The sequence below is a fragment of the Carassius gibelio genome, chromosome B13 (assembly GCF_023724105.1).
Source record: "Carassius gibelio isolate Cgi1373 ecotype wild population from Czech Republic chromosome B13, carGib1.2-hapl.c, whole genome shotgun sequence".
Lineage (NCBI taxonomy): Eukaryota > Metazoa > Chordata > Actinopteri > Cypriniformes > Cyprinidae > Carassius > Carassius gibelio.
In genome coordinates this window covers 13,807,792-13,821,493 of record NC_068408.1, presented here as the reverse complement: position 1 = coordinate 13,821,493, position 13,702 = coordinate 13,807,792, and the positions used below count along the sequence as shown (strand labels likewise).

General features: G+C 36.7%; 1 long non-coding RNA gene across 2 annotated transcripts in view; it reads right to left on the bottom strand.

The window, feature by feature from the left end:
* LOC127970631 (uncharacterized) overlaps nucleotides 1-13,702 on the bottom strand; it is a 350,476-nt gene that overhangs the window by 114,733 nt on the left and 222,041 nt on the right. For both annotated transcript variants that reach the window (XR_008156642.1, XR_008156643.1), the window contains exon 6: nucleotides 11,956-12,095. This is a non-coding gene — a long non-coding RNA (uncharacterized LOC127970631). The remainder of the gene's footprint in view (nucleotides 1-11,955; nucleotides 12,096-13,702) is intronic.

Genomic DNA, 13,702 nt, shown 5'->3' with positions numbered 1-13,702 from the left:
CCTGACAGCTCCCATTTTACTTTGCCTCTCTTTTCTTCCTGTCTTCCTTAAGGACGGAAACACAATGTGAGCATAACGTGATGGAAGGACAAATAGAGTTTTGCATTTCTCATTTAAAATCCAATTGCTGCCACCTTGAATGTGCCATGAATGTTAAAATAAATAAATAAATATGAGATTCAAGATAATCAGAAACAAATCCATTTTATACTATGAAGTTGTGAACTTTGAATATGACAGATTTTTTTTTTTTTTTTTTTTTTTTTTGACAACAGACTGAAAAGAGAACTCACCGATTTTTTGTCATTTCAGTTGCTTTAGAAACCAATTCAGTGAATTAAATATGAAAATCAGGTAAATAATTAAAAATAAATAACTCTGTGTGAATGCTAGGTTGCAAAGTGTACAAAAATGTTACTGTGTACAAAATTGTTTGTAAAAAAAAAATATTTTCTGTTTACAATAGGAGATGCTCTGGGAGAAGAAGAAGAAGAAGAAGAAAAAAAACACTTATTCCTTCAAACTAAACCCATCTACTACTGGAACCAAGCTTGCCATATAGTAAGATAAGAATTAACAAGACAGTGATATTCACAAGTTCACCTGTGGTTACAATCCACTGATTGTGTTTTGTTGTGCAGTAATAGACTGAGCTGTAGTCTCAAGTGACATGCATAGGTATCCAGAACACCATGAAAGAGAGACAAAAATAGACACTCCTCTACTCTAAGTGTGTTTGTGTGTGTGGACATGAGCGCAACAGAGAGGGGGATCTCTCCACATCGCGAACACCTTTCTAGACGGCAATGCTGTCTACACACACACACACACACACACAGGAGTGGAGCAAGTACTACACTGAGCACCTCATCGCCTGCGAGAACTCTCTAGATCCCTCCCCTTTTAGATGCCAAAAGTTAAATCTATATTTAATAGGCTTTGAGATTCAGAAATCTAAAAATAATTCTCCACTGGCTCAACCTTGCATTGTTTTTTCTGTTTTCTGCCTTTGCTTTTTCTCCATTTGTTTCTCATTCACTCTTTTCATCTCTATCTGTTTGAGGATGCACATATTCCGCATCCGTTGTGCCTTATTGTTCCTTTAGGTCCTTTATTTCCTTTCTTTTGTCATTTTTTTAAAAATATATTTTATCTGTAGTGAAAAATGTTTGAACCTAATGGCTGCTTAAGATGTGGCAGAGATTGAATACAAATTATTCCCCCCATCTTAAAGCAGTGGCCCCATGCATAAATAATAAAACAATACAAACGGAGTTGTGTATGGAGGAAGTATCTAAGGTGCCACATGAAACACACACACACACACACACACAAACACACACACACAAGGTCTGCCTTAATAACGTGATTACGACAATAAAACATTGTAACTTTACCTCTGTCCATAATGATGACACACATTTCTGGATTCTTCATAAATCTGTGAGCGATGCTCTCATCCTAAATCTGATATAGAGCATGGATGGAGTTAGTAGTTATAGCTTCCACCCTAAGACACTTAGATTCAGAATTTATGAATCAGTTTTCTGTAAATTAATAAGCTGGAATTTGATGTCAGGAAGAGGAATTAACTGAATTACAATTCAAAGGCAGTCAACACAGTGACAACATTACATCAATAATTTTGAGTAATTGTGAGTATTCATTCCCTCATCTGTATATATTCTGAATATATCCTTCATTTGAATATTTTTGTACTGAACTGATGAAACATTTCTCTAAACGTAGATAAATACTATGGTTACACTTTATTTTGAGAGTCCACTTTATATGTTCTACTGCATTAACTTTGCAACCAAATGTCAACTAATTCTCAATAATTTGCAGAGTAGACAGTTAGGTAAGGTTTATGTTTAGTAGAATAAGTTGATGTATATATATATATATATATATATATATATATATATATATATATATATATATGTGTGTGTGTGTGTGTGTGTGTGTGTCACAACGCACTGGATAGCTTGCCAATCGGTGCACACCTCACTTTTCAGAACGTTGAGCTTCGTAAAATTTGACGTTGTTCAGAAAGGCGGGGCATAGAGCATAACTTACAGAACTTTCATAACTTAAAGGGGCATAACTTACAGCATTTATATTTCAATATATAATTTTAGTTAAATTGGAATTTAAAAGGCATTCAGTTTAGAATTTAGTGATATGTGATATTGCCATGTGGCGACACAAGCAGACATCTTGTCTTACTCATTTTCTCAGAGCTGCGTCTGGCGTGAACACGGCACTCCTCAGCTGCTGCCTGTCAGCAACGAGCCCAACATGTAACCTCTGACTACAACACTACTAAGCACTAACAATTTCTCTCTCTCACTGCACACCATAACAGCAAAAGGCCATTTCATTTGGGATCTTTTAACATTTTTAGGGTGTTGGTTTTATAACTCTTTTAGAGACATTGTCACTAACAAACAATGCAACTACAAAAACACTTGCTATGCATGTCATCATGGCTTTTGATAATGTCAGTCATACCACTCGTTCACTCTTTATCATCGCTCCACCTTCCCTTCCACCATTCTTCCTTCCTCGTCATCGCGTTTTGTTATGAAGTCTGCATGTGTATTAAGAGGGATTTTGTTGTCCCTAGACACCAATTTACATAAAGTGCAAGCCATCATTGGTTCAAGAGAAGCAAATTACTTCCCTGACAAGATCACCCCCAACCCTTTATTATTTATTAATTTTTAACATAGCATGAGCCGAGGTTGTTAAGAGCACTTAACCAGATATGCAAAATATCACTTTTCCATGACCATGATCAATGAGGAGAGGAGTGGGAATGAGAGAGAGAGCGGGAGAAAGAAAGAAAGAAAGAAAGAAAGAAAGCAAGCACTAAGTGATTGAATTAAGTGCTGGGCCAATCATTTAACAATTCCCTGAGGTGCGCTGTGTGAGAAGTCTTAAGCCATGCTGTAGTGAACCTCGGATAATCACACACTCCTACACTACTGCACCGATGCCACCTCCCCACAGACAAACAGACAGACTGATACACCTAAAATCCCAAACTCATACTGAATTTGGAAGACAACAATGCACTAAACACAAGGAAAAAGGCTCTATTGTACTATTAAAGGTAATATCACTTTAATATTCTTGCTTCATCTTAGCCAGAGTGAATTCTCTGTGTCCCGGTTGAGCCCTGCATCTAAAGCCATCTTGTCAAACATGCCTTTAAAAAAAATTAAAATAAAAAAATATCAAATTTGCAGTTTCACCCCGGCTGAGAAGAGCGCCATTAAGGACACTACATTACTCAAAAACATATGAGTGAACATTAACATCCGACGGCAGTGATGTTTCAAACATGAGGCTTCATTTCGAACTTTGAGTGACACTTCACACCTGAAACTTGTAATGGAGTTGCTATGCAAATGCACAAGTAATTACACAAGCCAAGTAAATTAAAGTACAATTAAAACGTGAGAGGTCCTTACTCTGTCATAGTTAGAAATGACTAGATCCCAGCACATCAGTGACCTTGAGTTGAACGCTAGAGACAGATAATAAAGAGGAAAAAATAACTTGGGGAAGATCATTCATTTTCTCACATTAGCTTTTTGATGAAGCTCTTGATGAAACTTGAATGTTCTTTTCTTGTCTTGTCTGGCACTACGTGTAATGTAGCATTTTTGAGAATTAATGCAACTCGCTAAGTAAGATCCAGGGCCTATTGTAGTTCAAATGTTATTCTTCTTCTTTGTCACATCCATGAACAATTCTCGATCATTGTGGTTGACTGTAATAAGAAGCACTTTGATGAAAGATGTTATAATACATTTCTTCATTATGGAGCAGTGATTTCACAAGGCTGCATCTGAAATTCAGTTACCAGCTTCATACAATGGGGTCCAGTGATTCACAAGAAAACAGTCATATTAAAATATTTTTTTATCACATATCTTAAATTTTTCTAATTTAATACACTGTAGTACTTAAATAATTTAATTATTATAAATTGTCAGTATATATATATATATATATATATATATATATATATATATATATATATATATATATATATATATGTGTGTGTGTGTGTGTGCATGTGTGTGTGTGTGTGTGTGTGATAAGATTAGTAGCAAAACAACTTAAGTAACAAGTTACAAATTTCCATGAATTTCAGAATTTATTTTATGACAACAGGATTTATTTTATTATTATTATTATTATTATTATTATTATTATTATTATTATTACAAATAAAAAGTGTAAAATCTCTCAAGAATATTTAAAGGACTTAGCAGCTGTTCTGCTTCATCAAATCAAATCAAAATGTATTATATATTATTCTGTATAAAAATACACAATACAAATATTTTTTCTCAAGTTTGCCTTAATGAATTTAAATTATTTCTACAAAATATAACATATACAAGAGATAATCTACATATTAAATTAATCTTAGGAAGAAAAAGAGTCATAAATAATACTTTTTCCTGGATCTGTGTGGCGATCTATTAAAGTGTCTACAAGCGACACATTGCCAGGTGAAACAGCAGTCTATTTTTGTTCACTTAGATTATGTGCCATTGCATCCACATGTTTGATTTGATCTCCAGCAAAAACAGTGCAGAGGTCTGGTTTTAATAATAACAAACCCTCCCAACATGATGGCATCTTTTTCTGCTTTCATGTGTGGACATGGAAGCCAAGTCTGGACGGTGCATTCAAGACCGCTTCACATGTTTTCCTATAAAGTTACACCCCAGCCCCAAACCAGTCTTTGTATAATGCACCCAGTCTAGACTATTAAGTCGAAGCGACCCATTCCAGAGCATTCTTCCCCACAGACATCCAGGAAAGCTCTCTAAATAAGCACATTTCTTGTCAGTTTTGACACTGATGTCTCGTTTTCTGAGGCCGAGCGAGGAGGAGGAAAAGCCTGTGAATCCAGCATTCGCCTCGGGCCTCCTGAACACGTCTTTCAATGGTCACCTTGTGTTATTAGAAATGTATGGGTGTTTGGTAACAGCTCGCCAGCGCTTGTGGGCATATAACACGACAGATTGTTCCCATAACCACGTTCGGCAATGTTTTAAAACCACACCGCAATTATACAAGCCTGTGAAACATTTGTAAAGGTTTGTGTCTGGGCAAAATACTGTAGTGTTCACATCCAAGGGACATCAGAGGACTGTGCGAATTAAAAAAAGAACTATCAAATCTCAGTATCATTAATAATAAAGTGACTTCTGAATGTCCCAAGAACAATGGCATTGTGTGTGGAAGTGAAGACAAATTCTTTCCTTTTTCTCTCTGTGACGCTCCTCTATCTATTAATAATATTCACATTTCATTTTTTTTTTCTCTTGGTGCTAATGTGATTTTTAATCAGCGACTGAAGCTAAGCAATGTAATCTTGAAAATTATTAAACAGACTTTTATAGCCAAGGTCTCTTGATCTCGCTATGATCAGTTGCACAAAAACTGTTGTTATAACGAGAGCGATAAAAATCAAGGGCGAGTTCTTTGTGGACTGAAGTTTTGGAGTTATCTTTTCACAAATACGAAAAGGACTCTGTACTTCTACTTCTTGTTGAAATGGATATTGTATTGCTCAAAGGCTGATGAATACAGATTGAACTTTTTTTTTTTTTATCGCAAGATATAAAGCGAACATTTCCTGTTTTAATCCTAATGAATTAAGCATAAAAGAACAATCACGCCTGATAACATTAAAATGCATAATTCTATCTCTACATACGATAAGGCCTTTTCAAAAGTCCTATAGATTTTGTTCTGCTATAGTTCTGGGAGGTCTTAAAGTGTCCACTTCAATAAACATCGAGGTATCCTCTCAGTCACCGTGCAGAAATCCGTATCCAAGAACACAGAGCCGAAGGGAGACAGTGTGATTCAAAGCCTTTGGTCTTTGTCAGCGTCTGGTTTTTCCCAGGATTGGCTAATGATAGTGGCTCCAGTGAGTCATCTTTGGGAATGATGATCAAAGCCAAATTAAGTCTGACTTTTATGCAAAATGTAATATGTAAGCCTCCAGCAATGTCTTTGCTATTGATTTTTTTTTCTTCCCCGCTCTCCATTTTTATCCAAGCACAATACACAGTGTGAAATTTGAAGAAAGGGGTTCTCTCCGCAAAAATGACTGGAGTATCCATAGTTCTGCCTGTTTGCATTTAGAGTCAATTTCAAATATAAATGGTCATGTTCTAGAATAAAGTGTGCCATTCTGTATTTAGATTTGGCATGCAGGACAAAAGATGGTAAAATGTGTCATGAAACGCTCACAAATTGTGTTTCTAAAAGCTAAACTATCTTGTACTGCTTGTATAAATAATGGCACATTTGTAAATGACCTCATTCTGGGTAAAAGACAATTGGATTCAGATTGTAAGATGCAATAAATTGTGTAACGTGCATAAACACACCCACTACCATTACAAAGTTTAATGTTTTTGAAAGAAGTGTCTTATGCTCATTAGTGCTGCATTATTTGAATCAAAAATACAGAAAAAAACTGTAATCAGTAAATGAAAAATTATTGCAATTTAAAATAACACTTTTCTATTTTAATTTAATCCTATGATGGCAATGCAGAATTTTCTCCAGCTATTACTTCAGTCTTTAATCTAACATTTTCCATATATATATATATATATATGTTAATTTGTCCTGAAATCACTTTTATTTGCATTTGATTAGGGTTGCTTACCAGTTGTTTTGTTTTGTTTGCTCATACTTATAAATAAAACACAGCAATGCAGAAACCAACTAAATCATACAGTGTGTAAAAATTGCCTTTTTTGACAGGAAATAACGCTCCAGGAACCATGTAATTCAATAGACAGCTTGAATGCAACTCTATGAGTGGCTCAGAGCTGTTTATTTGCAATAAAAACAGCCACTGTAATAACCCCAAATAAGTCAGACTAACAGTAAAAGCTCATCTTACATGCCCGTGTTTTCAGAGGCTCAGTGATCTGGGGGGCTAGCACTTTATCTTGAGGACCTGTGCAAAGAGCACTGTATTGCTGATCCAAACAGGCACACCTGGAGCCCAAACAAAACCCGAGCACCTGCCCACTCAACCTGTGCACGCAGCCTCTTTTCTCAGTGTGAACCGCGTGCCAAAACTCCCCCACTGTGAATGCAATAGAAACCCTCTTCTGTTTACGCTCTGTAACACCTTTATGGCTAAAACTCCGACTTGAAATGAAATATTGGAGAGTATTGATTGATTTGTACTGTTGCTGAATGATGATAAACCGTTATGGTTATATATTAAAACCATGGATCTTTTCTTTAAGAAGTAAAAGTAGAAGCAGTATCACTTCAAAAACAAAAACAAACTGAAATGGGAAAATATTTGATAGGATAACATCAAAACAAAATGATTATGAAATATGACCTAAAAGTGTGTAAGGGGCTCATTTTTCTAAGCTAACATCGTCCAACAAAGAAGTCTATAAAGTTTCAGCAGAAGACAATGTTTCTATTCACTGCCTGTGTGACATAAATAGCATGTCAATATGACAATACCAAAGCATTATTGTATGCTGTATAATTTTTTGGATATCATATGGGGGAAAAATGTGTTTGAAAATGTAACTGGAACATGAATTTACAATAGAGATGGGAGGGGAGGGGGGGGGGGCACTCAAATGCAGAAAAGGCCTGTTCCTCCCCATTTCAGAAGTCCAACACACGCCACTGATTAAAATCACATTTGGGTATAGAGTAATGGTTTTGAGGGTTTGCACTTGTAGTACTGCTGCACTTCTTTGACAGACTGCAAATCACCGCCTGCATCCATACACATTCTGAATAAAAACCCTTTTATATTCTCAAAAGCACTTCCATTTTCTAAGAGCTCCATTCTGTTGGCACTGTGCATGGATGATGGTGACAAACCTTTAATTTCCCTTGACAAGCTGTCGACAGCCTCCTTATGGAGGACAGGTGACTTTTCAGAAGGTTATTCATGTAATTGTTTATTTATCATCGTCTTTCTGCTGAGAAATCCCTCACTCTCATTCCATTCTCTAGTTCTCTTTTTCTATGTTCCTGCTTGCATATAGGAAGGTCTCTTTAACTAACATCAGCTTTTAAAGAAGTCCTTCACTTTGAAAACTGAAAGAACCCACCTAAGGCGGCCAATAAGAAGAAAACCGTGCATTCTTGCTCTTGAAAGGCCTGATTAGAGGACACAGGGACACATCTGTCTCTGGTTTCAAACTGACCTTTAATCTGCCTTCAAACGTCGTTCGAGCTTCTAAAGAGAGTAACGGTCATTGTTAGCATTTGGTGAATATAGCGTGGATGCGAGAGATATTTCTGCGAAGTGTTTATGTGTGTGTGTGGTACAGTAAATCATGTTTGTCAGAAATGATGCTGACAGCTTTTGATGCAGCGTGCATCTGAGCCGGTGTAGAAGCCATTTTGTGGCTTGCCATCCTGTAGCCACATGCATAATGCGTGTTTAATGTGATTTCCCCAGGTTTATCTGGCACTGGGCTGGGCCTGATTGCTGCTCGCGTTCCTGCATACTCTTAAAGATGTCTCTTTAGAACTGTCCAGACACATAGAGTCCCATTTCATAAGCCCCTCTTTGCATCTCCACCAACCGCCTTAAGTACTTTGAAGAGTCTTAGAGTGCACTTCACAAATTTCCACACAGGGAGCATATCAACTGTCAAAAAATCAAGCTTTTCCATTCTTTAACATCTTTTTCCCCCGCTTCCTCCCAAAGCCTTTGCAACTTCACATCAGGTTTGGCTAATACTTTTTTAAAGCATGTTTCCCGCAAGATTCATCACACGAACTTTGACGAATCAGCACTCCGTTAAACTCAAAGTATGAAGGCAACGCTTGTCCAGGTCTTTTTTTAAGGCTGGAAGAAGGGATACTTGAGGTAAAAATCACAGAAATATCTGCGCTTGAATTCATACCACCTCGACCTCTTCATCTTTTAAAAATAACGCACGTATCAGCAAAACAGCAACGTGGCCCCGTGCGCACACCATTGTGCATGTCTGCGATCATCTAAAGAAGTTTCGCTGCTGAGCTTTTCGTTTATGCAGAAGTTTCCAACTCTTCAGGGTGCCACGGGTCTTGTCTCTCCCCCCGCTCTCCATCCTCTAGTTTTTAATTCCCCTTTTCTTTTTCTTCAACTCCTTTCCCTTTGCTCTCACACGGAAGAGCATCATCTTTGCACATATAGCACTTGGTGTGATGAGGAATTCAAGTAATACAAGCATCTGCTCAGGGCTTTTGTGTTCAAAAGATTCAATTAAAAAATAATTACCAAAAGATTAGTAGTAGTCGAACATGACTGTACTGTTTGAATTGATGTTTCTTTTCATCTGGTTTAATAATAGAATGCTTTCTTAATTAAGAAAAAAGGGCCGCTGCAGTCCACCCTGACTGAATAAAAGTTTGTTTGATGTGTTGAAAAATTAAATATTTTTTTTTTGATCTAACAAATTAATTTCCCCCCCTTTTCCCCTTTTTCACTGGCAGGAGATAAAGACAATTTAATTTAGATACCAATGGCTAGAACAAACCGTTCCCTGAGCTTCGGTCAACGAACGAGCTATAAAACCAAGCCCAGAACAATTAATTGCTATGGTGTTCATCTACAGCGCGGGGTTAGCTACGCACGGACGTGATAGAGCATATACGGCTGGTAATGATATCGGGAGAGAGAATCCGGTGGAATTTTCTCCTTAAATTACCTTCTCAGTGGTGTCCCACACCGTGCGGCTAATGCACAGCTTACAAATCCCACGCGTGTATGCAAACACAGCGGGAATCTCCCGTGCCGCCGTAATTATCCCGCCATTTTAATCTCTGATGGCCTTATGTGAGATTACACACGCTGGAGCATGTATCAATGCTCTGACTCGGGCTCTGCTACACCTCACAGAGCAAAACTGAGCATATTCATGAAGCCGGGGCTATAGTGATGTCTGTTTCATGAACAAGTTGTGTTTTGAGTCTGTTTTGTTGTTGTTGTTGTTGTTTTTCAAGGAATTGGTTTATAAAGCAATTCATTTCTAAATTGTTCTTACCTTTATTTAGCAAAGACTCATTAAACAGATAGATAAATTAGATATACAAAAGATAGATAAATAAACCAAAAATCACAGCAAATATATGGCTACTGAAATTACATTTCAATTAAATGCTTTTCTTTTAAATTATATATAAATCCTGGAAAATATATCATGCCAAAATGCCGGTGTTTTGACAAAAAATGCTGACTCACAGCTTGTAAGTACCTTTTTATATTTAAAGAATTTGCAAATTATGATTCAAAAGTGAGATTTGAGCAGTGTAGAGAAGCGTTTCTTGTTTACAGACATGGTTTTATGTTTACACGGTGCGATGCGATGCGATTATTCATTATAATCAGTAATTATGTTCCCACTGTATGCTACACATGCCTTGTGTATAATGGGTTTTATTAGTTTTGCACCAGGACAGGGCATCACAGTATGGTAAGGGGCGTAACATTTCCATCACACGCTTGAGGAATTTGGCCAATCACACTGGATAGCTGGCCAATCAGTGTACACCTCTCTTTTCAGAACGATGAGCTTCGTAAAAATCAACTTGTTTCATAAAGGCGGGGGAAAAAAGAGGAGGAACATAATGTGTTTTTTTGACATTTCATTTCACCATATACACAAAATAATCTAATTTTTTTTAGCAACATCATATGATCCCTTTCAGCAGCGCAATAGTTTAAACATTGATGATAAGAAATTCAATAACACGCATCAAATCTATTTACTGAATGATTTCTGAAGGATCATGTGAGACTGATCATGATCATGCGATTTGAAAACTGATACTTTTGAATGTTGTCGTCACATATTCAGAGTTTTCTAATTCAGTAGGTTAGCTCAGAAGATTTCGCAATATGTCATTGCATTTGAGTGTTGAAGAGCTATATTCATCGTTAAACTAAGGTTCAAAATAAAGGCTCAAATCCACATGAGTTTAAATAGCACAGCTGCATCAACAATTTTATATCACTGTTGTATTTGTTACAGGTTTAGGGATTTGTTTGGTTTAGGGGATATTTCCAAAATGAGAGCATTAACCTTTAGTGACACTCCCCAGATTTTTTAAATTCTGAACAGCCGCAATATGTACCTCAAGCAGCGTAATAAAAATGCAGCAATATGTTCCTGTACCAGAGTAATAAAAACTTTGCCATGGTCATGTGTTTTAGCACCACGCTCTGGACGTATCACTTTGAAGTTTGTGCGAAACGTGCAGTAAGGTACGTAGTTACGGTGTTGCAGAAATGTATATAGAGGCACGGATTTTCACGAGCCTGAGTTGTTGTTTTTTTCAGCTGTTTAACTCTAATTCTGACAGCACCCATTCACTGCAAAGAATTTACAAGTGATGGAATGCTAAATCCGTTCTGATCAAAAAAAACAAACTCAACTACATCTTGGATGGCTTGAGGGTGAGGAAATTTCCCTTTAATGCCTTCAGTCTTTGACACAAAGACTTCATTGTTTATTCCATAAAAGTTGTAATTTGTTTAAATTAATTGCTATTTACTAAAACAAAATAATTGCACCATGATGTAACTTAATGTTAGTATTATTAATTTTATTAAAATGTTAGTGGAAAAAATTGTGTCTACATGGGCTTTTAGGACATTTTTTGAGTATGTAAAATCCTACAACAAAGATGCAAGGGACCATGTGGTGATGTACAGATGAAATATAGTCAATGCATCTTTTTTTTTTCTTTTTTTTTATTGGTTAATTGAAACAAGCAATGACAAAGATTCACAGAAATGAGTCAGAATTCCCTTCACTGGAAGACTAGTCCTTGTTAGTCCATGTTAGCTCCATGCTTCAGAGCCCTACACACACACACACACACACACACACACCACCTCCCTCTCTCTCTGTCTGCTCTCCTCACCTCTAATCCACACTGGAGCTGGGGCTGTCAGAATCCCTGCTAACTGTCACACCGCTGACCACTTCATCTGCACCCCCACAGACGCACAGGCCCGACTCCACTTGACCGGACACTGACCTCAGCCAAGTTCAGCTGGGAACCTTCATGGAGAGGAATAGCAAGAGAGAGAGAGAGAGAGAGAGAGAGAGAGAGAGAGAGACATAAAACAGGCCTGTGACAAATCAAATAGCCTCTGAGCTCAAGGCCCTGTGCTTGCTTTGCTGCCTCATAACCTTATTTGTTCTGAATATCGCAGAATAATAAATTATTTCTGTCACACTTTTCAAACACCCGTGCAACTTGCACGCCGTGTGTATGTTGGATAATGTACACAGAGGGGCCTATCTAGAAGGAGAAGGTGAATTAAGGAGTAGAGAGAGAGAGAGAGAGATAGAGAGAAAGGGTGAACATAGGATATTCTGTATTTGCTTTATTGTCATAAAAATGGTTCTAATGAAAGAAGGAAGTATCAGGTTTGTATAAACAAGGCCTTTGCAAAAGGAACGAGAATGAAAGCACTTTATGTCTTCAGAGATTTCTGCTACACTGTCAGTGCTTCAGTCTTTGTTTATACTACGTTATTACATCACTGGCAGACTTTTTATGCACAGCTTCCATTGGTTTATCATCAGTAGCATGCAGAAAAAAATAATTATGAATGTGATTCCAATAGCAATCCTTTAGAGATCGGAACATTTTCAGTGCCATTATGTGTTCCAGCTAACTAGTTCAACTGCATGTGTGTGTATGTATGTATGCATGTAGGACCCATACATAGCCATTAGAGGAAAATTACTGAACCTAAACATAGGAGCCTGATAAAAAAAATGCTCATTTTAGAGGAACATTTCAGATTGCATTTAGAGGCTTTTGCATCTGAACTTTTCATTTAAATAGTCATTTTATTATTATTATTTATTTATATATTTTACATAGCTTTTTCCTTCCAGTTTAAGTAGTAAATGTAGTACTACTTTTAGTCCTCTGACATTTTTTTTCAGCTTTATTTAAATTAACAAAAACACTTTTAATATTCTTAGATTTAGTTTACAATTACTACAATGACATAGTGAATGACAGATTGCATTTAATTAAAGAAAATCATAATTTGCATTGTTGATTTGGTTCAGAGCATCAGATTAAGGTTCAAGGTGACCCGAGCTGTTATTTGTTAATGTTAAGTAGCTGCTCCGGATGTTAATTATGACTGAGAAATCTAATATATATATATATATATATATATATATATATATATATATATATATATACACATATGAAAAAGAAACTAGTTTATCCTCTTGGGGGGATTAAATCAAATGTTCTTGGCATTCTTTATCTTTGAATTATACACCTTTGTCTACTTTGACTGTCCCTGAATATTCAAGAAATGAATGTTGGCAGAGAGAAGAAAAGATATTAATTAAGAGTAGATTCTGCATTGACTCAGACTTGTACATATGACAAAAGGTTAAGTAAATGCCAGGGCTGCTATGTCACCTCAAACAATGAGTATTAGCTTTGGAATCATTAATGTCTGCTGAGAAAACACAGTCAAATTGGAGTCTTGATTGCCAGAAAATGTGAGGCCAGGGCTGTTTCATTTCAATCTATAGTTAAATTAGCCTCCGACAGCGGGTTGAAAACACACAATTAACTGAGCTAGGTGGGGCATAGGGGAACAGCACCTCTAATGCACCGCTAGATTGAG